Source organism: Salvelinus sp. IW2-2015, linkage group LG11, assembly GCF_002910315.2.
Source record: "Salvelinus sp. IW2-2015 linkage group LG11, ASM291031v2, whole genome shotgun sequence".
In the NCBI taxonomy this organism is placed as follows: Eukaryota; Metazoa; Chordata; class Actinopteri; order Salmoniformes; family Salmonidae; genus Salvelinus; species Salvelinus sp. IW2-2015.
The window spans coordinates 33,967,196-33,994,302 of record NC_036851.1 but is presented as its reverse complement, the minus strand read 5'-3'; the positions used below and the strand labels follow the sequence as shown (position 1 = coordinate 33,994,302).

General features: G+C 42.4%; 1 long non-coding RNA gene across 1 annotated transcript; it reads left to right on the top strand.

Annotated features, from left to right (window-relative positions):
- The first annotated feature begins 22,026 nt into the window (after positions 1-22,026).
- LOC139028390 (uncharacterized) lies at positions 22,027-24,502 on the top strand. Its single transcript, XR_011480601.1, has 2 exons — positions 22,027-22,140; positions 23,152-24,502. It is a non-coding gene; the product is annotated as an uncharacterized lncRNA (long non-coding RNA).
- Positions 24,503-27,107: the final 2,605 nt, after the last annotated feature.

Genomic DNA, 27,107 nt, shown 5'->3' with positions numbered 1-27,107 from the left:
GCCTGTGTTTCAGACATAAGGAAGTGGATGGCTGAAAACGTTCTACTTTAAACTCGGACAAAACAGAGATGCTTGTTCTAGGTCCCAAGAAACAAAGAGATCTTCTGTTGAATCGGACAATTAATCTTGATGGTTGTAAAGTCGTCTCAAATAAAACTGTGAAGCACCTCGGCATTACTCTGGACCCTGATCTCTCTTTTTACGAACATATCAAGACTGTTTCAAGGACAGATTTTTTCCATCTACGTAACATTGCAAAAMTCTGAACCTTTCTGTCCAAAAATTATGCAGAAAAATGAATCCATGCTTTTGTTACTTCTAGGTTAGACTACGGCAATGCTCTATTTTCCGGCTATCCGGACAAAGCACTAAATAAACTTCAGTTAGTGCAAAATACGGCTGCTAGAATCCTGACTAGAACCAAAGAATTTGATCATGGGCTTGCTCCTACCTATCTTTCCGATTTGGTCCTGCCGTACATACCTACACGTACGCTACGGTCACAAGACGCAGGCTTCCTAATTGTCCCTAGAATTTCTAAGCAAACAGCTGGAGGCAGGGCTTTCTCCTATAGATCTCCATTTTTATGGAATGGTCTGCCTACCCATGTGAGAGACGCAGACTCGGTTTCAACTTTTACGTCTTTACTGAAGACTCATCTCTTCAGTGGGTCATATGATTGAGTGTAGTCTGGCCCAGGAGTGTGAAGGTGAACGGAAAGGCTCTGGAGCAACGAACCGCCCTTGCTGTCTCTGCCTGGCCGGTTCCCCTTTCTCCACTGGGATTCTCTGCCTCTAACCCTATTACAGGGGCTGAGTCACTGGCTTACTGGTGCTCTTTCATGCCGTCCCTAGGAGGGGTGCGTCACTTGAGTGGGTTGAGTCACTGACGTCATCTTCCTGTCTGGGTTGGCGCCCACCCTTGGGTTGTGCCGTGGCGGAGATCTTTGTGGGCTATACTCAGCCTTGTCTCAGGATGGTAAGTTGGTGGTTGAAGATATGCCAAGGCTGTGCTTTGGCAAAGTGGGTGGGGTTATATCCTTCCTGTTTGGCCCTGTCCGGGGGTATCATCGGATGGGGCCACAGTGTCTCCTGACCCCTCCTGTCTCAGCCTCCAGTATTTATGCTGCAGTAGTTTATGTGTCGGGGGGCTAGGGTCAGTTTGTTATATCTGGAGGACTTCTCCTGTCTTATCCGGTGTCCTGTGTGAATTTAAGTATGCTCTCTCTAATTCTCTCTTTCTCTCTTTCTTTCTCTCTCTCGGGGGACCTGAGCCCTAGGACCATGCCTCAGGTCTACCTGGCATGATGACTCCTTGCTGTCCCCAGTCCACCTGGCCGTGGTGCTGCTCCAGTTTCAACTGTTCTGCCTGTGGCTATGGAACCCTGACCTGTTCACCGGACGTGCTACCTGTCCCAGACCTGCTGTTTTCAACTCTCTAGAGACCGCAGGAGCGGCTATGAAAAGCCAACTGACATTTACTCCTGAGGTGCTGACTTGCTGCACCCTCGACAACTACTGTGATTATTATTATTTGACCATGCTGGTCATTTATGAACATTTGAACATCTTGGCCATGTTCTGTTATAAACTCCACCCGGCACAGCCAGAAGAGGACCGGCAACCCCTCATAACCTGGTTCCTCTCTAGGTTTCTTCCTAGGTTTTGGCCTTTCTAGGGAGTTTTTCCTAGCCACCGTGCTTCTACACCTGCATTGCTAGCTGTTTGGGTTTTTAGGCTGGGTTTCTGTACAGCACTTTGAGATATCAGCTGATGTAAGAAGGGGTATATAAATACATTTGATTTGATTTGATTTGGTCAGCGCCAAGTCACAGTAAAACACAGCCATTTTTCCAGCCAAAGAGAGGAGTCACAAAAATCAGAAATAGAGATAGAATGAATCACTAACCTTTGATGATCTTCATCTGATGACACGCATAGGACTTCATGTTACACAATACATGTATGTTTTGTTCGATAAAGTTCATAATTATATAAAAAAATCTCAGTATACATTGGCGCGTTATGTTCAGTAGTTCCAAAAACATCCGGTGATTTTGCAGAGAGCCCCATCAATTTACAGAAATACTCATTATAAATGTTGATGAAAATACAAGTGTTATACATGGAACTTTAGATCCAATTCTCCTTAATGCAACCGCTGTGTCAGATTTCAAAAAAGCTTTACGGAAAAAGCACACCATGCAATGATCTGAGTACGGCGCTCAGAGCCCAAACAAGACAAAAAGATATCCGCCATATTGCAGTCAACAGAAGTCTTTTGTGTATACATGGTGTTTGTGTGTGTGTCTGTCTCTGTGTGTTTGAGGAAAAGAGCCATGCATGTCTGATGAAAGGAACAGATGTGTGTGACAGGGCATGGTTTAATCTAATTGCCCTCTGACATACACGTCACTGACACACTTTCCTATCCAAGAGTTTGGACTCCCTTACTTTCTCTCCCACCCCTCTCTTCTCTCTCTCACCCAGACACACAATCACACAATGTTATGCAGACCTGTGTTCATTTAGTATTTTTTAGAGGCACTTGATTGAGCTTGCCTGGTGCAATGTAATTAATGGAATAGTTAAAAGTGCAGATCCCACCGATCTGGCACTCCAGCCAGGCTCAATCAAACACTCAAAATATTTTTAAGAAAATGGATACTATTGAACCCATGTGTGGTTTTATGTATACTGTACAGTACCTCATTTCCATGTGAAGATCACATATACATTTGACYGTTTTCTTTTACTCCAAATCCTTTTCCAAGTACAGGTCTACTTCAGTATGAGGTAGGTATGAGCCATGAACATACAGTATTTCTCTTATATACTGAACAAAAATATAAACACAACATGCAACAATTTCAAAGATTTTAATGAGTTACAGTTCATATAAGATAATAAGTCAATTGAAATAAATGAATTAGTCCCTAATCTATGGATTTCACATGACTGGAAATACACATGTGCATCTGCTGGTCACAGATGCCTCTTTTTTTTAAGTAGGGGAGTAGATCAGAAAATCAGTCAGTATCTGGTGTGACCGTCATTTGCCTCATGCAGCGCGACACATCTCCTTAGCATAGAGTTGATCAGGCCGTTGATTGTATCCTGTGGAATGCTCTCCCACTCCTCTTCAATGGCTGTGCGAAGTTGCTGGATATTGTGGAAGACGCTGTTGTACATGTCGATCCAGAGCATCCCAAACATGCTCAATGGGTGACATGTATGCAGGGCATGGAAGAACTGGGACATTTTCAACTTCCAGGAATTGTGTGTAGATCCTTGCAACATGGGGACGTGCATTATCATGCAGAAACATGAGGTGATGGCGGCGGATGAATGGGCCTCAGGATCTCGTSACAATATCTCTGTGCATTCAAATTGCCATTGATAAAATTCAATTGTGTTTGTTGTCCGTAGTTTATGCCTGCTCATACCATAACCCCACCGCCACCACGGGGCGCTCTGTTTACAACGGTGACATCAGCAAACTGCTCACCCACATGACACCATATACAGGATCTGTGGTTGTGAGGCCGGTTGAACGTACTGCCAAAATCTCGAAAATGACATTGGAGGCGGCTTATGGCAGAGAAATGAACATTAAATTCTCTGGCAACAGCACTGGTGGACATTCCTGCAGTCAGCATGCCAATTGTACACTCCCTCAAAACTTGAGACATCTGTGGCATTGTGTTGTGTCACAAAACTGCACATTTTAGAGGGGCCTTTTATTGGCGCACCTGTGTAATGATCCATGCTGTTTAATCAGCTTCTTGATATGCTACACCTGTCAGGTGGCTGGATTATCTTGGCAAAGGAGAAATGCTCACAAATTTGGGTCATCAAAATTTGAGAGAAGTAAGCTTTTTGTGCGTATGGAAAATTTCTGGGATCTTTTATTTCAGCTCATGAAACATGGGACCAACACTTTACATGTTGCGTTTATATTTTTGTTCAGTATAAATGTTCATGGTAAAGCAACACATCATAGTCCATGTTTTCCCCCTTGTATCCATGCAGTCCAGGAACAGTTATGACTTGGGGGACTATGCCGGCTCGTGGTGGCTGGGTCGGAATGCTCTCCACGTGGCCATCACCTCCATTGTCATCAGCCTCCTCATCATCGCCATATTCCTCATCGTTAACTTCATCACGGTAAACGCAGCAGCCCCTCCCCTAAGGTATCACTCCAGGGGTTACATCATAGACTTACACTCACCGGCCAGTTTATTAGGTACACCCATCTAGTACCAGGTTGGACCCCCCTTGCCTCCAAAACTGCCTGAATTTTTCAGGGCATGGATTCTACAACTTTCCACGGGGAAGTTGGTCCATGCTGATACGATGACATCACGCAGTTGCTGCAGATTGGACGGGGGTATAGCACCGCCACCAGCCTGTACCGTTGACACTAAATCCTGACTCTGTCATCAGCATGACGCAACAGAAACTGGGATTCTTCGGACCAGGCAATGTTTTTCTACTCCTCAATTGTCCTGTGTTGGTAAAAATAAAAATTGTGTGCTCATTGGAGCCGCTTCTTCTTGTTTTCAGCTGATAGGAGTTGAAGCCGGTGTTGTCATCTTCTGCAATAGCCCATCCGTGACAAAAATAGACAAGATGCCATTCTGCAAACCACTGTTGTACTGCGCTGTTATTTTGTCTTTGTGGCCCGCCTGTTAGCGTGCACGATTCTTGCCATTCTCCTTCGACCTCTCTTGTCAACAATCTGTTTTCTCCCACATGACAGCCGCTGACTGGATGTTTTTTGTTTGTCGCACCATTCTTGGTAAACCCTAGTCACTGTTGTGAGGGAAAAGCCCAGGAGACCCGTTTCTGAGGTACTGRATCTGGTGCGCCTGGCACCGACGACCATACCATGCTCAAAGTTGCTTAGGTCACTCGCTTTGCTCATTCTAACATTCAATCGAACAGTAACTGAATCTCCTGACCCCTCCTGTCTCAGCCTCCAGTTTTTATGCTGCAGTAGTTTATGTGTCGGGGGGCTAGGGTCAGTTTGTTATATCTGGAGTACTTCTTCTGTCTTATCTGGTGTCCTGTGTGAATTTAAATATGCTCTCTCTAATTCTCTCTATCTTTCTTTCTCTCTCTCAGGGGGCCCTGGGCCCTAGGACCATGCGTCAGGACTACCTGGCATGATGACTCCTTGCTGTTCCCAGTCCACCTGGCCGTGCTGCTGCTCCAATTTCAACTGTTCTGCCTGCGGCTATGGAACCCTGACCTGTTCACCGGACGTGCTACCTGTCCCAGACCTGCTGTTTTCAACTCTCTAGAGACCGCAGGAGCGGTAGAGATACTCTTAATGATCGGCTATGAAAAGCCAACTGACATTTACTCCTGAGGTGCTGACTTGCTGCACTCTCGACAACTACTGTGATTATTATTATTTGACCATGCTGGTCATTTATGAACATTTGAACATCTTGGCCATGTTCTGTTATAATCTCCACCCGGCACAGCCAGAAGAGGACTGGCCACCCCTCATAGCCTGGTTCCTCTCTAGGTTTCTTCCTAGGTTTTGGCCTTTCTAGGCAGTTTTTCCTAGCCGCCGTGCTTCTACACCTGCATTGTCACGTTCCTGACCTTATTTTCCTTTGTTTAACTTTGTTTAGTTGGTCAGGACGTGAGCTGGGTGGGTAGTCTATGTTATGTGTTTCTATGTTGGGTTAAATGTGTTGCCTGATATGGTTCTCAATTAGGGGCAGGTGTTTGACGTTTCCTCTGATTGAGAACCATATTAAGGTAGGCTGTTCTCACTGTTTGTTGGTGGGTGATTGTCTTTCGTGTTTGTATTCGTGCTACACGGGACTGTTTTCGGTTGGATTCTATTTGTTAATTTGTTTCATTGTAGTGTTCAGTTTATTTTATAATAAATTATGGACACTTTCCACTCTGCGTCTTGGTCCGATCCCTACACCTCCTCTTCAGACGAAGAGGAGGAAATCAACCGTTACATGCATTGCTTGCTGTTCGGGGTTTTAGGCTGGGTTTCTGTACAGCACTTTGAGATATCAGCTGATGTACGAAGGGCTAAATAAATAAATTTGATTTGATTTGAATGCCTTAATGCCTGTCTGCCTGCTTCATATAGCAAGCCACTGCCACGTGATGACTCACTTTCTGTAGGAACGATCCATTTTCATGAACAGGGTGGTGTACCTAATAAACTGTCCATAACCAATGGCAAACCCCACCCATCTGGCACTTCAGGCAGCCTCAATCAAAAGCTCCAAGTATTTAAAAGAAAACAAAAACTGTTTGAACGGTCTAACAGACATAAAGTACTGTGTGTCTGTATTTTTCTCTATTCTAGTATAACTTTTAGCAGAATTACGCTGGAGAAAGCTAAACTAAGATCAAAGACCCAGACACCTCTCTGAATGGACTAGAACGAAGGTTCTACAGCGCCAGATTTGGCAGTAATCTTCACCCACAAAGAATGGGACTCCACCCCATCACATGCTCTCCACACCCTGCTATACCTTCCATCTGGGAGAAGAATTTAAGAAGTAAGACTCTCCTTTGAATGACTCTGTATGGAACACTGGCCTCTGTATCCTATGATACCTACAGCACAAACCTCACACAACACCATGTGCACACGCACGCACGCACATACACACACGCACAAACGCACACACACGCACACACACACACACATACATTTACATTAGAATAGGCAGAAACACCTGCCTACTCCTGTGTGGGTTGATTTATAGTGTGGGATGGGAGATCAATGACATGTTGCCACTGCAAATATGTGTTCACTGTAGCACTGACATGCTAACAAGTATTTATTGTGCCGCTTCGTCATCACTTGTGATGTTTGTTGTGTCAATTATGTAACTGTCTAGTGTTTACTGTCATAGATGTTTTTGGCTTTTCTACTTAATATTACATCTTCCAAATATGTACGTGTAGTAGTGTTTTCTTCTTAAGTCAAAAAACACATAATGAAAGTATAAGAATAAGCACATTACCAACAGAATGTCATGTTTTTGAATAGCAAAATAATAAAGAATTATTTTAAACAAATGTATTAAAGAAACACCTAAGCGGTTGGTTTATGTTTGGGTTTTCCATTGACAGGGCATAGCAAGGGTTTACGAGTTGTTCTGAGAGGATTTTAGTTTTAGTCATAGATAGCTCTGGTTGAACGCAGATAGTCCTAATGACTGACCACAACCTGCTCCGGCCTTTGTTTGCCCCTCTCCCCTAGTCCCCTTAGAGCAAGCTGCAATCTGCAGAGTCAGAAAGATCCTATAGTTTGATATGTAACAGTATCACCCATCACTGGCTAAATATAGGGACAGATTTCCCTGTGTGCTGGTGTTGGGCTGCATGACACGCTATCATGCTGTGGTCTGTCTAACACAAGTCACATGGACAACAAGAGCTGACTCAGCTACTGCTTGTTAAGAAAACCAAAACGTAATCTGTGGGAACGCTTAACAAAACTTTTGGCACTTCAGTTACAGTCAGGTCCAAAATTATTGGCCCCCTTGATAAAGATAATCAAAAAGACTGTATAAAATAAATAATTATAATACAACAACAACAAAAAAGGGGGAAATTATATTATTTTATACTAATACAATTGCTCAGAGAAAGTTTTGTTTAACAAGTAACAATAACAACAACAACAACAACAACAACAAAAAAGATAATGTCAAAATTATTGTCAACCCCTAAAAATTATTATAAATAAAACAAAATTAAATCTGCATTAACATTCTACGTTAACATTCTAAGTTCATATCATCTTAATTCTTAGGGATCAAATCCCGTTAACGGGATCAATTTGACAACATCCGGTGAAATAGCAGAGCACCAAATTCCAATTAAATTATTAGAAATATTTAACTTCCATACAATCACAAGTGCAATACATCAAATTAAAGCTTTACTTCTTGTTAATCCAGCCACCATGTCAGATTTCAAAAAGGCTTTACGGCGAAAGCAAACCATGCTATTATCTGAGGACAGCACCCCATCAAACAAACACAGACAATCATATTTCATCCCGCCAGGCGCGACACAAAACTCAGAAATAACGATATAATTCATGCCTTAACTTTGAATAGCTTCTTCTGTTGGCACTCCAATATGTCCCATAAACATTACAAATGGTCCTTTTGTTCGATTAATTCCGTCGTTATAGCTCCAAAATGTCCATTTATTTGGCGTGTTTGATCCAGAAAAACACTGGTTCCAACTCGCGCAACATGACTGCAAAATATCTAATAAGTTACCTGTAATCTTTGTCCAAACATTTCAAACAACTTTCCTAATACAACTTTAGGTATTTTTAACGTAAATAATCGATAAAATTTAAGACGGGATAATCTGCGTTCAATAGCGGATAAAAACAAAGTGGAGCGAGCTTTCAGGTCGTGGGCCCCTAACAAACAGTACACTTCACTCGACCCTCGTTCTGAAAAGCCCTACTTCTTCATTTCTCAAAGGAAAAACATCAACCAATTTTTAAAGACTGTTGACATCTAGTGGAAGCAATAGGAACTGCAAGCAAGTGCCTTAGAAATCTAGATCCACATAGAAATCCTGTTGAAAAGAGTGACCTCAAAAAACAATGATTCCTGGCTGGTTTGTCCTCTGGGTTTTCCCTGCCAAATAAGTTCTGTTATACTCACAGACATTATTCAAACAGTTTTAGAAACTGCAGAGTGTTTCATATCCAAATCTACTAATAATATGCATATCCTAGCTTCTGGGCCTGAGTAGCAGGCAGTTTACTTAGGGCACGCTTTTCATCTGGACGTGAAAATACCGCCCCCTAGCCTAGAGAGGTTAGCTAACTGTATTGTGGCTTCCTGTTTCACTGAGGTATAAACTGAGGTTACACGCATGTACAGTAAAATCACTTTGTCATCTATCACCATGGGAAAAGGCAAAGAGCTCACAAATGAAAAGAGACAAATGGTTGTTGACCTTCATAAATCAGGCAATGGGTACAAAACAAATAGCAAAAACATGAAATATAACACAATATTACCACTATTAGGTGGTAACAATTAAAATGTTTAAAACCTCTGGAACAGTGGTAAACTTGCCTGGTATTGGATGCAAGTGTATCTTGTCCCAATGCACAGTGAGGAAGATGGTTCAGGGAGCCAAAGAAAAATCCAAGGGCCAAAGTTGGAGAATTACAGAATTTGGTTGTATCTTGAGGTCACCAAGTGTCCATCTCTACAATTAGGCGCCATCTCCATTTCAATAGGCTCTTTGGAAGGTTTGTCAAAAAAAAAGCCTTCATTGATAACAACCAACAAATGTAAATGCCTGGAGTTTGCTAAATGGCATTGGCACTTGGATTGGAACTGGTGCTATGGTCAGATGACATGAAAATAGAGTTTTTTGGCCACGCACATCAGTGGTGGGTTTGACGTCAAAAGAAGGATGCATATGCGGAAAAGAAAATAACCTCATACCTTCTGTAAAATATGGTTCTGGATCTTTGATGTTATGGGGTTGTTTTGCTTTCACTGGTCCTGGGGCCGTTGTTACGGTCAACTGCATCATGAACTCTACCAAGTACCAGGATATTTTAGCCAAAAGAAAACTGTGGCTTGAATCGAAGAGGACAGTCCAYTAGCGCAGGCCGATGGATTCAAGGATCTGGAAAGATTTTGTATGGAGGAATGGTCTACGATCCCCAGTGCCGTTATCCTCGCAAGAATAGGGAAAGGGAAAGGGGAATACTTAGTCAGTTCTACAACTGAATGCATTCAACTGAAATGTGACTTCTGCATTTAACCCAACCCCTCTGAATCAGAGGTGCGGGGGGTTGCCTTAATCGACAATCACGTCATCGGCGCCTGGGGAATAGGGTGCCGGAGTATGGAAAACAGGGGTGCCAATAACTTTGACACATATTGTTTTTTAAATGTATTTTATTACTTTTTAAACAAAATATATTTCTCTGAGTAATAATAAAATAATAGAATTTGTGTTATTTATTTTTTACAATATTTGTTGCTCATCTTTATCAAGGGTGCCAATCATTTTTGACCTGACTGCAAATAAGGTGCTTTAATTTCTGTCAAAGGTAAAACAGATATGTATGAAAATACAGTTAAATAAAAGGTGACATGCTGTACTGTCACCTCATATGAAACATTTGATCTCAAATCCAAAATGCTGGAGTAGAGCCAAATGTAAACACTTTAGCTTTTGTAGGATGCTGTGGTGGGACCACCTTTTTGCAAGCTACCCGGAACAGATGACATACTGGTATGTCAAATAAGAGCTTTGTGGCAAAAAATATTATATGTTTTGCTTTATGAAAGCATTTTATCAAATGAATTGGTATCCAAGAAGTGTTTTGCTGCAGGTTGTAGGTGCTTTTGGACAGACAACGTAATTGTACCGACAAAGGGTTAAAACAAAATGTTTGTATATACATTGGGAGGGAGAAATGACTGCTAGAAAAAAACGATACCACACTGGTAAACAGTTCCCACCCCACATCCGAGTATCATCCACCAGCTAAACCCTCGGGATAGAGAAACTATATCCATGATCTCTGCGCTTTAAAGGAACTTAAACTAACTTCCTGGTTAAAACACCACATCACAAAGAGACACACCTCAGACACTCCAAATGAAAACAGTTTTTAGACAAGTATGTGTGATTGATGTTTCTTTGGAACTCCTGGGTTTGGGATGTGGAACTGGCAGAAAGAAACCTGAAATGGGCTCTGCTGCTGCTCCATACACATACACGCTTCCTGTGCCAGAGGCTGCTAGGTTAGTGCTACTTTGTAGCTCCTCTCCTTTTTCAGAAATGTAACATACAGTATACACTCCATTATAGCTTAATGCTAAATGACTACAACTGGTTGTGACCTGTTCCTTATACATTTCATCTGTAGTAGCCAGTGTGGATAAGAAGAGGAAACAGGTGTTGCTGATTCTTCACTGGGGCCCCCGAGTGGCGCAGCGGTCTAAGGGACTGCATCTCAGTGCTAGAGGCGTCACTACAGACCCTGGTTTGATTCCAGGCTGTATCACAACGGACGTTTTTGGGAGTCCCATAGGGCGCTGCACAATTAGCCCAGCGTTGTCCAGGTTAGGGTTTGGCCGGGGTAGGCAGTCATTGTAAATTAGAATAAGTTCTTAACTGACTTGCCTAGGTAAATAAAATTAAAAACAATCAAGGCTGTTGGTTTCAGATAGAGTAGTGTTGTGTGGATGTCCTGTTTCACAGTATATAAACTCAGCAAAAAAAGAAACGCCCTCTCACTGTCAACTGCGTTTATTTTCAGCAAACTTAACATGTGTAAATATTTGTATGAACATAACAAGATTCAACAACTGAGACATAAACTGAACAAGTCCCACAGACATGTGACTAACAGAAATGGAATAATGTGTCCCTGAACAAAGGGGGGGTCAAAATCAAAAGTAACAGTCGGTATCTGGTGTGGCCACCAGCTGCATTAAGTACTGCAGTGCATCTCCTCCTCATGGACTACACCAGATTTGCCAGTTCTTGCTGTGAGATGTTACCCCACTCTTCCACCAAGGCACCTGCAAGTTCCCGGACATTTCTCGGGGGAATGGCCCTAGCCCTCACCCTCCGATCCAACAGGTCCCAGACGTGCTCAATGTGATTAAGATCTGGGCTCTTCGCTGGACATGGCAGAACACTGACATTCCTGTCTTGCAGGAAATCACGCACAGAACAAGCAGTATGGCTGGTGGCATTGTCATGCTGGAAGGTCATGTCAGGATGAGCCTGCAGGAAGGGTACCACATGAGGGAGGAGGATGTCTTCCCTGTAACGCACAGGCCTACAAGCCCTCAGTCAGGCATCAGGGGCAATCCCCTGCTTCCGTTTATCCCGGTTACCGCAATAGCGCGCATCAGGTGCCTGTCGCATAGCGCTAGAGCGCTATACCAGTGGCATCACGGACCTGCTACTGCTAGATTACCATGGGCATCAGGGCCTCGCTATTTTAGGTTATACCATGGGCATCAGGGCCTGCTACGTTAGGTTACCAATGGGCATCAGGGCCTGTCACGCTAGGTTACAATGGCATCAGGGCCTGCTACGCGTAGTTACCATGGGCATCAGGGCCTGCTATGTTAGGTTACCATGTGGCATCAGGTCACTGCTACGTTAGGTTACCATGGGCATCAGGGCCTGCTACGTTAGGTTACCATGGGCATCAGGACCTGCTACGTTAGGTTACCATGGGCATCAGCCTGCTACGGTTAGGTTACCATGGGCATCAGGGCCTGCTACGTTAGTTACCATGGGCATCAGGGCCTGCTACGTTAGGTTACCATGCGGCATCAGGGCGCTTGCTCACACTGTTAGGTTACCATGGCAATTCAGGGCCTGCTACAGGGTAGGTTACCATGGGCATCAGGCCTGCATGTCGTAGGTACCATGGGCATCAGGGCCTGCTACGATGTAGTTACCATGGGCATCAAGGCCTGCTACGTTAGGTTACCATGGGCATCCAGGCCTGCTATAACATATAGGCCTAACCATGGGCATCAGGACCTTGGCGGTACGTTAGGTTACCATGGGCATCAGGGCCTGCTACGTTAGGTTACCATGGGCATCAGGGCCTGCTACGTTAGGTTACCATGGGCATCAGGGCCTGCTATGTTAGGTTACCATGGGCAGCAGGGCCTGCTACGTTAGGTTACCATGGGCATCAGGGCCTGCTACGTTAGGTTACCATGGGCATCAGGGCTTGCTGCAGGGTGTCGGGGGTGGGGCCTCTGGCTGGAACACACACAAAGCAGGGGAATAATGAGCATCAATGTAATGGAAGAGAACATACTGTACATAGACTGTCCTGGCCCTTACACAGGCATAAACACAAATACCTAATTGTTTAAATACAGAATATATTGTATGTGTTGTGTTACCTGTGTTTTTACAAGCCATTATACAAGCCAGGCCTACAAGTGAAATGTACCCCACTGACAGCAGGACGGGGTTATGGTGTCTGTGCACGAGGATTCCTTTCCTGACTGGAGGTAGGCCTTAGAACTGTGCTCAGCCTCTGCCGGGTTGTGCTTGCACACAAGCACATGATCATTCAGGTTCAGACTGGATGAAGGAATAAGGAAAAGCTATAGACCTAATCATTTCTCACATTGGTCAAACACAATGCTTGTTTTTCTTAACTGATATTTTTTATGAAAGTTTTGTGCTGGTCAATATCAGCAGTGTGTTTGTGTTGACTTTCTCAATGCAGTGGGCAGCAGTCATAACCCAGTTGGTAGCGATGAGGAATCCACTACGGGTATGTCTGTACTCACCATTCCTCTCATACTTCAGAGAGATCTACAGAGACAGACAAGGAAAATTATCTGTAGACTCCAGCACAGTAGACTCAGGACCACATAAATCGGCTATTAGGACCCAAAATAGAGATATGGTCTCTTGGCCAGTAGGGGGCCTCAGACACAAGTGAATAAACATCTTTAAACACACAAAAACACAGGGTACGAATCATTAGAGGTTTCATCAAATTACAGAAGTGTCAGATTCAGATGGCCTCCTCATCATGCCAGATGTTGTGTATCAACATACTTTCCTTGTGGCATCAATGAACTCCAAATAGGCCAAATAAAATGTGTATTTTATAAGGTCACGGACTACTAGTGAAGCATAGTCCTATGCCACAATTTAAAACATATGCATATTTTGTACGGTTGGAAATGTGTGAGTTGAAGAGAGAGGGGTAACAAGTAAAGTATAGCCTAACCCTAGAATAGGAGACAACAGCATATGAAGTGAGAGGGCCTTACTTGTGAGCTGGTAGAAATAATAAAGTATTTACATCATAACAGTCTGACTGTGGTATGATTGACATCAATCAATCAAGTTTATTTTATATAGCCCTTCGTACATCAGCTAATATCTCGAAGTGCTGTACAGAAACCCAGCCTAAAACCCCAAACAGCAAGCAATGCAGGTGTAGAAGCACGGTGGCTAGGAAAAACTCCCTAGAAAGGCCAAAACCTAGGAAGAAACCTAGAGAGGAACCAGGCTATGAGGGGTGGCCAGTCTTCTTCTGGCTGTGCCGGGTGGAGATTATAACAGAACATGGCCAAGATGTTCAAAATGTTCATAAATGACAAGCATGGTCAAATAATAATCAGGAATAAATGTCAGTTGGCTTTTCATAGCCGATAATTAAGAGTTGAAAACTGCAGGTCTGGTCAATCACCAGTATACACTCCGCATGGAGATCTTCAAAAAGTTCTACAGCTGCACAATTGAGAGCATTTTGACTGGCTGCATCATTGCTTGGTATGAGGGTAGTGCATAGTAGAATACTAGGGCTGAGCTCCCTGCCATTCCAACCTGGTCTCAGAGCATTTCATATTATTCTGACAGTCCATTAAATCAAGTCAAGTAAAAAAATTTACAATGACATGTTACATGTCGTATGGTTTGTATTAATTTGTGGATGACATGTTACGAATAACAATTCGTATTATATGTTACGAATTTGCAAAATGTACAATATGTTAGGAATTTGCTAAACATATGATGTTAAGAATTATAGCTAGGTGGCTAGGTGGCTAACATTAGCTAGCAGGCTAATGTTAGCTAGGTTAGGGGTTAGGGTTAAAGTTAGGCTTACATTTAGGAGTTAGCTTAAAGGGTTAGGGGAAGAGGAACCCAAAGGTTGCAAGTTCAAATCTCATCATGGACAACTTTAAAATTTTTGCTAATTACTAACTTTTCAACTACCTACTACTTTTTAACTTTAAGGTTAGGGGAAGGGTTAGCTAAAAGGGTTAAGGTTAGGGGAAGGGTTAGCTAGCATGCTAAGTATTTACTAAGTAGCTAAATAGTTGAAAGTTGGTAATTGACAAAAATACTGACGTTATCAGTGATGAAATTAAATCTTGCAACCTTTGGGTTGCTAGACGTTTGCGTTATACGCCCACCCATCCACCCCATCCACCCCGACCAACCACCCTACTTTTGTTTTTGCCTTAAAACTTCTTGTCAATATGGAGGCGCTGTTTCCACTTTGTAAAAAATCGTGCCCAAATTAAACTGCCTCGTACTCTATTCTAGATCGTACAATATGCATATTATTATTACTATTGGATAGAAAACACTCTCAAGTTTCTAAAACTGTTTGAATTATATCTGTGAGTAAAACAGAACTCATTTTGCAGCAAACTTCCAGACAGGAAGTGAAAAATCTGAAAACGATGCTCTGTTCCAGGGCCTGCCTATTCAATTTGCTTATATTTATGGATTTGCATGCACTGCAGTACGCCTTCCACTAGATGTCAACAGGCAGTGGAAGTGATTGTGGGTGTCTAGCTTGATCGTGAGGCCGAACAAGAGCTTGGATTGATGACGTGTCCCAGAATTCCTGTCTGTCTTCTACTAGGCGCGGGAAGTACCTCCATTGGTTCTTATGATTAACGTTGGTAAATCGATACGGCTATATCTCCGCTTGTTTTTTATTTTGATACATATTAGAAAACATCATAAAGTAGTTTTTTTTCAAACGAGTTTATCTAGTTTATTCAAAGTTTAAATGGGACTTTTGGAGTTTTCCGTTTCTATGCGTCAAGAGAAGATGGGCATGTTCGCGCCACATGGCTAGCGTTGTGGGAGCGAATTCGACAGGAGAGAAGGACATTTAAAAACCAAACAACGATTTATTCTGGACAAAGGACTCCTTGTACAAGATTCTGATGGAAGCTCAGCAAAGTAAGAACAATTTATGATGTTTATTCGTATTTCTGTGGAAAATGTTATTTCTATTATCTGCCGTTTTTGGCGGGCGCTGTGCCTCGTATAACGTAAGCTGTTTGTTATCGTAAAGTTATTTGTTATAAAATCTAACACGGCGGTTGCATTAAGACCAGTGTATCTTTAATTTGCTATCCAACCTGTATTTTTAGTAAAGTTTAATGATGAGTTTTTTGGTCAGATTAGGTCAGTGTCCAAAATTATCTTGCTGACATTCTGGGGAATGCGATGCTAAATTTTGACAATGTAAACCAGGTTGCAGCTCTCAAATATGCACATTTTCGAACAAAAACATAAGTGTATTGTATAACCTGATGTTTATAAGACTGTCATCTGATGAAGTTGTCCAAGGTTAGTGATTTATTTTATATATTTTGCTGGTTTTTGCGATCGCTACCTTTTTGCTGCTAATAAATGCATTTTGTGTGTTTGGCTATTGTGGTAAGCTAAATAATTGCTATATTGTGTTTTCGCTGTAAAACACTTAAAGATCGGAAATATTGGCTGGATTCACAAGATGTTTTATCTTTGCATTGTACACCATGTTTTTTCAATGTTTTATGATGAGTATTTAGTTTACGTGTGTCTCTTGTAATTATTCTGGCTGCTTTGGTGATATTTTTATGGTTGCTGCAATGTAAAACTATGGATTTATACCTCAATATGCACATTTTCGAACAAAACATAAATTTATTGTTAACAATTGTTATGGTAGACTTGTTCATTGATGAACGTTGTTTGTCTTGTGCTTAGTGATAGGTTAATTATATCTCTATTTGGTCGGTTTTGTGATAGCTACCTATGCGGTAGAAAAATGGTGAAAATATGCGGTTGAGTCTTTTGCTATTGTGGTTAGCTAATAGAAATACATATTGTGTTTTCGCTGTAAAACATTTTAAAAATCGGAAATGATGGCTGGATTCACAAGATGTTTATCTTTCATTTGCTGTATTGGACTTGTGATTTCATGAAAATTATATTATATGATATCCCTGTCGCGTTAGGCTAGGCTATGCTAGTCAGCTTTTTTGATGAGGAGGATCCCGGATCCGGGAGAGAGAAGCGGTAGAGGTTTAAGTAGCCATTTGTCTTATGTAACCATACTAAACGTAACACATCATATTAATTTGAGTGTCCCAGATTTACATTTACTATGTTACATCTAGTCTATGAGACCAGGCTGGCTATCCAGAACCTCTATACCAGGCAGTTTGGGAGGAAGGCCCTAAAAATTGTCAAAGACTCCAGCCACCCAAGTCTAAAACTGTTCTCTCTGCTACCGCACGGAAAGCGATACCGATGCACCAATTCTGGGAACCAACAGGATCCTGAACAGCTTCTACCACCAAGCCATAAGATATTGGTGAATAGTTAACCAAATAGCTAACTCTTTTGACTTATCACCCATGCTGCTGCTACTGTTTATTGTCTACCCTGTTGCCAATCATTTTATCCCTACCTATATGAAAAGTACCATTCAAGGGTTTTTCTTTATTTTTACTATTTTATACATTGTCGAATAATAGTGAAGTCATCAAAACTATGAACTAACACATATGGAATCATGTAAAAACCAGAAAAGTGTTAAACAAATCAAAATATAGTTTATATTTGAGATTCTTCAAAGTAGCCACCCTTTGCCTTGATGACATCTGTGTGCACTCTTGGCATTCTCTCAACCAGCTTCACCTGGAATGCTTTTCCAACATATATGCTGAGCACTTTTCACTCTCTCTGAGGTCCAATCTCCCAAACCCTCTCAATTGGGTTAAGGTCGAGTGATTGTGAAGGCCAGGTCATCTGATGCAGCACTCCATCACTCTCCTTCTTGGTCAAATAGCCCTTACACAGCCTGGAGGTGTGTTTTGGGTCATTGTCCAGTTGAGAAACAAATGATAGTCCCACTAAGCGCAAACCAGATGGGATGGTATTACGCTGCAGGATGCTGTGGTAGCTATGTTGGTTAAGTGTGCCTTGAATTTTAAATAAATCACTGACAGTGTCACCAGCAAAGCACCCACACACCATCACACCTCCTCCTCCATGCTTCACGGTGGGATTCCGTTCACCTACTCTGCGTCTCACATAGACATGGCAGTTGGAAGTAAAAATCTCAAATTTGGAGTCATCAGACCGAAGGACAGATTTTCACCGGTCTAATGTCCATTGCTCGTGTTTCTTGGCCCAAGCAAGTCTCTTATTATTATTGGTATCCTTTAGCAGTGGTCTTTTTGCAGCAATTCGACCATGAAGGCCTGATTCACGCAGTCTTCTCTGAACAGTTGATGTGATTTGTTTAACACTTTTTTGGTTAATACATGATTCCATATGTGTTATTTCATAGCTTTGATGTCTTCACTATTATTCCACAATGTACAAAATAGTAAAAAATAAATGGGTAGGTGTGTCCAAACTTTCGACTGGTACTGTATATGTACATACAGTATCTACCTCAATTACCTCGTACCCCTGCACATCGACTCGGTACGAGCACCCCGTGTATAAAGCCAAGTTTTTTTGTATTTATTTCTCTATCTTTCTCTATGCATTGATGGGAAAGGCCCATAAATTAGCATTTCACTGTTAGTCTACACCTTTTGTTTACGAAGCACGTGACAAAATAAAATTTGATTTGAAGTTATTGGATTTGAGCAAAAACTATATAGCTTGTAAGAAAACAACATCATCAGTCACCATTCTATACACACTTCAACACTTTTGAGAGTATTTAATGCAGAATTAAGGTGGTTGTTGAGGGATCTGTGTATTAGATAGTTGTTGAGGGATCTTTGTATTAGGTGGTTGTTGAGGGATCTTTGTATTAGGTGGTTGTTGAGGGATCTTTGTATTAGGTGGTTGTTGAGGGATCTTTGAATTAGCTGGTTGTTGAGGGATCTTTGAATTAGCTGGTTGTTGAGGGATCTTTGTATTAAATCAAATCAAATTTGATTAGTCACATGCGCCGAATACAACAGTGAAATGCTTACTTACGAGCCCCTAACCAACAATGCAGTTAAAAAATAAATAAACAAATAAGAATACGAAATAAAAAGTAACAAGTAATTAAAGAGCAGCAGTAAAATAACAATAGCGAGACTATATACAGGGGGGTACCGCTACTTGGGGGTAGAAGCTGTTTAGAAGCCTTTTGGACCTAGGCTTGGTGCTCCGGTACCGCTTGCCATGCAGTAGCAGAGAAAACAGTCTATGACTAGTGTTGCTGGAGTCTTTGACAATTTCTAGGGCCTTCCTCTGACACTGCCTGGAATAGAGGTCCTGGATGGCAGGAAACTTTTCCCCAGTGATGTACTGGGCCGTACGCACTACCCTCTGTAGTGCCTTGCGGTCGGAGGCCGAACACTTGCCATACCAGGCAGTGATGCAACCAGTCAGGATGCTCTCGATGGTGCAGCTGTAGAACCTTTTGAGGATCTGAGGACCCATGCCAAATCTTTTCAGTCTCCTGAGGGGGAATAGGTTTTGTCGTGGCCTCTTCACGACTGTCTTGGTGTGGATGGGCCATGTTAGTTTGTTGGTGATGTGGACGCCAAGGAACTTGAAGCTCTCAAACTGCTCCACTTCAGTCCCGTCGATGAGAATGGGAGCGTGCTTGGTCCTCTTTTTCCTGTAGTCCACAATCATCTCYTTTGTCTTGATCATGTTGAGGGAGAGGTTGTTGTTCTGGCACCACGCGGCCAGGTCTCTGACCTCCTCCCTATAGGCTGTCTCGTTGTTGTCGGTGATCAGGCCTACCACTGTTGTGTCATCGGCAAACTTAATGATGGTGTTGGAGTCATGCCTGGCCGTGCAGTCATGAGTGAACAGGGAGTACAGGAGGGGACTGAGCATGCACCCCTGAGGGGCCCCAGTGTTGAGGATCAGCGTGGCGGATGTGTTGTTACTTACCCTTACCACCTGGGGGCGGCCCATCAGGAAGTCCAGGATCCAGTTGCAGAGCGAGGTGTTTAGTCCCTGGGTCCTTAGCTTATTGATGAGCTTTGAGGGCACTATGGTGTTGAACGCTGAGCTGTAGTCAATGAATAGCATTCTCACATAGGTGTTCCTTTTGTCCAGGTGGGAAAGGGCAGTGTGGAGTGCAATGGAGATTGCGTCATCTGTGGATCTGTTAGGGCGGTATGCAAATTGGAGTGGGTCTAGGGTTTCTGGGATAATGGTGTTGATGTGAGCCATGACCAGTCTTTTAAAGCACTTCATGGCTACAGATGTGAGTGCTACGGGTCGGTAGTCATTTAGGCAGATTACCTTAGTGTTCTTGGGCACAAAGACTATGGTCTACTTGAAACATGTTGGTATTACAGACTCAGACAGGGAGAGTGTCAGTGAAAAATGTCAGTGAAGACACTTGCCAGTTGGTCAGCGCATGCTCGCAGTACACGTCCTGGTAATCCATCTTGCCCTGTGGCCTTGTGAATGTTGACCTGTTTAAACGTCTTACTCACATCGGCTGCGGAGAGTGGGATCACAAAGTCTTCCAGAACAGCTGGTGCTCTCATGCATATTTCAGTGTTATTTGCCTCAAAGCGAGCATTGAAGTAGTTTACCTCGTCTGGTAGACTCATGTCACTGGGCAGCTCGTGGCTGTGCTTCCCTTTGCAGTCTGTGATGGTTTGCAAGCCCTGCCACATCCGACGAGCATCAGAGCCGGTGTAGTACAATTCGATCTGTATTGACGTTTTGCCTGTTTGATGGTTTGTTGGAAGGCATAGCGGGATTTCTTATAAGCTTCCGGGTTAGAGTCCCACTAGTTGAAAGCGGCAACTCTACCCTTTAGGTCAATGCGGATGTTGCCTGTAATCCATGGCTTCTGGTTGGGGTATGTACAAACGGTCATGGTGGGGCCAATGACTGATGTGGTGTACTCCTCAATGCCATCGGAGGAATCCCGGGAACATATTCCAGTCTGTGCAAGCAAAACAGTCCTGTAGCTTAGCATCTGCTTCATCTGACCACATGTTTTATTGATCGAGTCACTGGTGCTTCCTGCTTAAATCTTTGCTTGTAAGCAGGAATCAGTAGGATACAATTATGGTCAGATTTGCCAAATGGAGGGCGAGGGAGAGCTTTGTATGCGTCTCTGTGTGTGGAGTAAAGGTGGTCCAGAATTTCTTTCCCTCTGGTTGCACATTTAACATGCTGATAGAAATTTGGTAGGATAGATTTAAGTTTCCCTGCATTAAAGTCCCCGGCCACTAGGAACGCCACCTCTGGGTGAGCGTTTTCCTGTTTGCTTATTGCGGAATACAGCTCATTGAGTGTGGTCTTAGTGCCAGCTTCCGTCTGTGGTGGTATGTAGACAGCTACGAAAAATACAGATGAAAACTCTGTAGGTAGAAGTGTGGTCTACAGCTTATCATGAGATACTCTACCTCACACGAGCAAAACCTCGAGACTTCCTTAGATATCGTGCACCAGCTGTTATTTATACATAGTCCGCCGCCCCTTGTCTTACCAGACGCCGCTGTTCTATCCTGCCGATACAGCGTATAACCAGCCAGCTGTATGTTGATAATGTCATCGTTCACCCACGACTCCATAAGATATTACAGTTTTGAATGTCCCGTTGGTAGTTYAATCTTCCGCGTAAGTCATCGATTTTATTTTCCAAAGATTGTACGTTTTCTAGCAGAATGGAAGGCAGTGGGGGTTAATTCAATCGCCTACGAATTCTCAGAAGGCAGTCAGCCTTCTTCTCTGGCGCCATCTTAACTAGATGGTTGTTGAGGGATCTTTGTATTAGATGATTGTTGATGTATTAGGTGGTTGTTGAGGGATATTTGTATTAGCTGGTTGTGTTTTAGGAGACCTGCCATAAGAAGGGTCTGGACTCTGATGATGTTGTTTATGAGCTGACAAACCCACACAAACACACACGCACACACATTGTTGCACTGTAAACTGTGTTCTGCCAGCAGCAGATAGCACTTACAGAATGACATTTGTATAAAAATAAAAGTCCTAATGCAAACGCACCTTAAGGTAAAATTTTTGGTTGAGACATTTTCTCCAATAACGATGTATTCCTATTAGAACAAAATATTTCCATAAAAACTATATTTGAACGTTTTGTTTATATTTCCATATTTAAAAAAACACGTTTATTTTGTAGATTAATCCACAGATTCATTTAAAATTGCTGGCGTAACAGTTGACAAATCACGCGATTTAGAGTAGGCTACGAGCATTTCGCTGCGCGAGGCGCTGGGAGGCAAGAGCAGCAGACTGGAGCCAGACAGTCCGTGTGCTAGAAGCAGTTGGCAATATTCGGACGCTTATCCAGAGAAGAATTAGGCTACACATCTACATCTGTGTTCAAGAGGTATTGTGCTATTTGTGTTATTGTATTTTTGGCCTCACTGTTATGTTTATATATATGATAGTGTTGTGCCTATTCCAGAGGCTGTGTAGTAGGTGAGAGATAATGCCCGCACACATGCGCATGCATCAATAAAGCCTTTGCTTTTTCGCTTTAAAGGTAGAGTATGCAATATTTACAGCTGTTCAATGCTCATTTCAATTAGTGATACACTCATTGATGATTCTTCAAGAAAATAAATTAATCATCATTACTTGTCCTACCCTATCATAACCCAGAATATAGATACAAAATAAAGATTGTTTAATGTTTATAAACAATATTTATAAACAATGCTGACTTGCCTAGTTAAATAAATAAAAATAAATATAGTTTCAACATAATAAAGTATAATTTTGAGCTCATGGACTGTCTATGCATCCATAGCTTCATCTGAACGTGAAAATTGTTACATTTCTCCAGCCCCATCCCTCAGCTTTAAATAACCAAGTGGCAGTCTGGTTTTAGGCTGGGAGGAAGATTGTGGCATTAATCCTACTCACTTAGCAGAATATTCACTCATTTGGTGGCAATTTACCATTAAGCAAAACATCCCTCAAAGTCAAATGCATGCTTGACTGGACTAGCTTTCCACTTTTCTGTCCTATGAACTGCTTGGTTCGATTTACAGTGTGTTTTGAGTCAATCCAACCAAGGAATTCATAGGACAGAAAAGTGGAAAGCTAGTCCAGTCAAGCATGCATTTGACTTGCTGAAGAGGAGACTGCAGTCAGAAACCCCTACATGCAACAACTGAACTGAACACAGCTCTGCAAAGTAAAGCGTAAAAACTGCATATCATGACATACCTAAAAATGAAGATATCAAGTTTGGTGATGGCAATGGGTTACAGCCTTGCAGTCTCGATGTACTTATATAAGCCTGCTGTGTAAACACAGCCTTGAGATGGCAGTATGATGTAGAGACGAGAGAGACCCAAGCTGACAGTGACTCAGACCTTTGGAATTATCTCAGATGGATGCCCAGGCCAGTCCTGCAATGGTGATAGGCTTGGGAAGACTTCCACTGTGATGCAGCAGCAACAGCAGCAGCAACACCCCCTCTGCTGATCCAGACGGTTCGTTCTGCTGCCTCTGGACTACTGGCATGCTTCTGTCTGCCCTCTTGGCCAATGAGACATTCAGAGAGAAGGGGTGGTTTGTTGTTGTTTTGAAAGTGGTGCTCACTTTGGTGTACTATGTCATCTAGTTGTGTACTACGTCATCTATTTYGTATGATACAGTATGTTTTGTCCTGCAAAAAAAGTAATAATATTTTTGCAATTTGTTCCATATGTTACGAATCTGTTGCGCTTAAGATCCCGGACTGCATCTTTAAGTGAAGGAAGTAATTTTTTGGACAGGTGCTCTAATGGTTGTCAAACCACAAGGATATGAGTGAGTAGGTTTTGTGCCTATCTCTGTGCGTATTCTTGGTTTCTGCTCATGTGTCCGATTCGAAGTGTCCAAGGGTGAATGAATCCTAATTGTATTTCCTTGAATCCTTGCCTCCTCTCTCCATTCCTCCTTCTCAAAATGCATCGGAGGAGAACATCTGAGCGGAGGAACCTCGTATGTTCTCCTTCAATGTGTTTTGTGGACGCAAAGACAGAGGAGAGAGGAATCAAATAAATTCAACTGAGATCAACCCAAGTCTCCAAGCTACTATGATTGATTAAGTGTATCCATAAAAACCATTAAGTGACAGTTTGTTTGGGGTTCATATTGGGCAAGAGGATAAGCTGGTCTTGTAATACTCAGATGTATTTTTCTACAGACATGATACTATGTGTCATAGTAGAGAATGTTATCTGTTCAATGCGCTTTCTTAATAAAAAATACAATGAGCTGACTATTGTATTTTCATCGATTTCAATGACATTGATCAATGATGCAGTCAAAGTAAGAGGCCCAGAATCACTGTTAATTGCCTCTGCATAGAATGGAAATAAACGTTATGGACCAGTTGCCCTTTTCTATCGAAGGAAGTTAATGCAATGTCAGTGCAGATTATTATTTATTGCCCGCTCTACAGACGGCTATACCTGTCTGCTAATACAGGACTAGTAAAGGCCCAGTGCACTTCACACCCAGTGAAAATGAAAACATTTATTTGTACAGTACCAGTCAAATGCCAAGTTGTGCAAAGCTGTCATCAAGGCAACGGGTGGCTACTTTGAAGAATCTAAAATCTAAAATATATTTTGATTTGTTTAACACTTTTTTGGTTACTACATGATTCCATGTGATATTTCATAGTTTTGATGTTTTCACTACCATCCTACAATGTATAAAATAGTACAAATAAAGAAAAACCCTGGAATGAGTAGGTGTGTCCGAACTTTTGACTGGCACTGTATATATATATATATCTTTTAATAATCTGTTTTTTCAGGGGGTGCTGCAACCCCCTCAGCACCCCTACCTCTAGTGGCCATGCCATTAAGGACACATGCTTTGTGTTGCTCAACATTTTGACAATGCATACTGCTATCATATTATACAGTGTATTTGGAAAGTTTTCATACCCCTTTCCTTTTTACACATTTTGTTACGTTACAGCCTTAATCTAAAATTGATTACATTTTTTGTTTTTTTTGCCTTTATCAATCTACATACAATACCCCATAATGCATAATGACAAAGCAAAAACAGGTTTTTAGAAATGAAATATTACGTTTACATAAGTATTCAGACCCTTTACTCAGTACTTTGTTGAAGCACATTTGGCAGCGATTACAGCCTCGTGTCTTCTTGGGTATGACGCTACAAGCGTGGCACACTTGTATTTGGGGAGTTTCTACTATTCTTCCCTGCAGATCCTCTCAAGCTCTGTCAGGTTGGATGGGGAACGTTGCTGCACAGCTATTTTCAGGTCTTTCCAGAGATGTCTGATTGGGTCCAGGCTATGGCTGGGCCACTCAAGGACATTCAGAGACTGGTCCCGAAGCCACTCCTGCACTGTCTTGGCTGTGTGCTTAGGTTCGTTCTCCTGTTGGAAGGTGAACCTTCGCCTCAGTCTGAGGTCCTGAGTGCTCTGGAGCAAGTTTTCATCAAGGATCTCTCTGTATTCTGCTCCATTCATCTTTCCCTCTCCTGACTAGTCTCCCAGTCAATGCCGCTGAAAAACATCCCCATAACATGATGCTGCCTCCACCATGCTTCACCGTAGGGATGGTGCCAGGTTTCCTCCAGACGTGACGCTTAGCATTCAGGACAAAGAGTTCAATCTTGGTTTCATCAGACCAAATAATTTTGTTTCTCATGGTCTGAGAGTCTGAGAGGTGCCTTTTGGCAAACTTCAAGCGGTCTGTCATGAGCCTTTTACTGAGGAGTGGCTTCCGTCTGGCCAATCTACCATAAAGGCCTGATTGGTGGAGTGCTCCAGAGGTGGTTGCCCTTCTGGAAGGTTCTCCCATCTCCACAGAGGAACTCTGGAGGTCTGTCAGAGTGACCATTGGGTTATTGGTCACCTCCCTGACCATGGCCATTCTCCCCCGATTGATCAGTTTGGCCAGGCGGCCAGCTCTTGGAAGAGTCTTGTTGGTTCCAAACTTCTTCCATTTAAAAATGATGGAGGCCACTGTGTTTATGGGGACCTTCAATGCTGCAGAAATGTTTTGGCACCCTTCCCCAGATCTGTGTCTTGACACAATCCTGTCTCTGAGCTCTACGGACAATTCCTTCGACCTCATGGCTTGGTTTTTTCTCTGACATGCACTTTCAACTGTGGTACCTTATACAGACAGGTGTGTGCCTTTCCAAATCATGTCCAATCAATTGAGTTTACCACAGGTGGACTCCAGTCAAGTTGTAGGAACATCTCAAGGATGATAATTGGAAACAGGATGCACCTGAGCTCAATTTTGAGTCTCATAGCAAATGGTCTGAATACTTATGTAAATAAATAAAATAAAAATATATTTTTTTAATACATTTTAAAAATGTCTATAGCTGTTTTCTCTTTGTCATTATGAGGTAGTGTGTGTAGATTGATGAGGATTTGTATTTATTTAATAMATTTTAGAATAAGGCTGTAATGTAACAAAATGTGGAAAAAGTTAAGTGGTCTGAATACTTTCCTAATGCACTGTATACATCCAAACCCAGCYATGTTTCCTCTCTCTGACCTACAATCCACAGTTCTGAGGCAATGTGTTCGTTCTCCATACTACMCCCGGGATTTACAAGACATTTGTTATTTGTCCTTTTGAAGCTCGACTTTTAGCAATAACAAAATGGAAGTCAAGCTTAGTACGAGGGTTTCATAACAAATAGAACAGCTGCCTTGTGTCCCCTCTATAACATTAGTGTTACTCTTACATAATTTAAGTGGTAATACATCATTCACAAATGTTCTAATAAAAAGTAATGCAGAAGTATTAAATAAGTAATAATTGGGCCTCCCGAGTGGTGCTGCGGTCTAAATCAAGTTTCAATCAAGTTTATTTTATATAGCCCTTCGTACATCAGCTAATATCTCGAAGTGCTGTACAGACACCCAGCCTAAAACCCCAAACAGCAAGCAATGCAGGTGTAGAAGCACGGTGGCTAGGAAAAACTCCCTAGAAAGGCCAAAACCTAGGAAGAAACCTAGAGAGGAACCAGGCTATGAGGGGTGGCCAGTCCTCTTCTGGCTGTGCTGGGTGGAGATTATAACAGAACTATGCAAGATGTAAAAATGTTCATAAAGTGCAAGCATGGTCAAATAATAATCATGAATAATTTTTCAGTTGGCTTTTCATAGCCGATCATCAAGAGTTGAAAATAGCAGGTCGGGACAGGTGGCGGTTCCATAAACCGCAGGCAGAACACTGAAACTGGAATAGCAGCAAGGGCCAGGTGGACTGGGGAACAGCAAGGAGTCATCATGCCCGGTAGTCCTGACGTATGGTCCTAGGGGCTCCGGTCCTCCGAGAGAGAGAAAGAAAG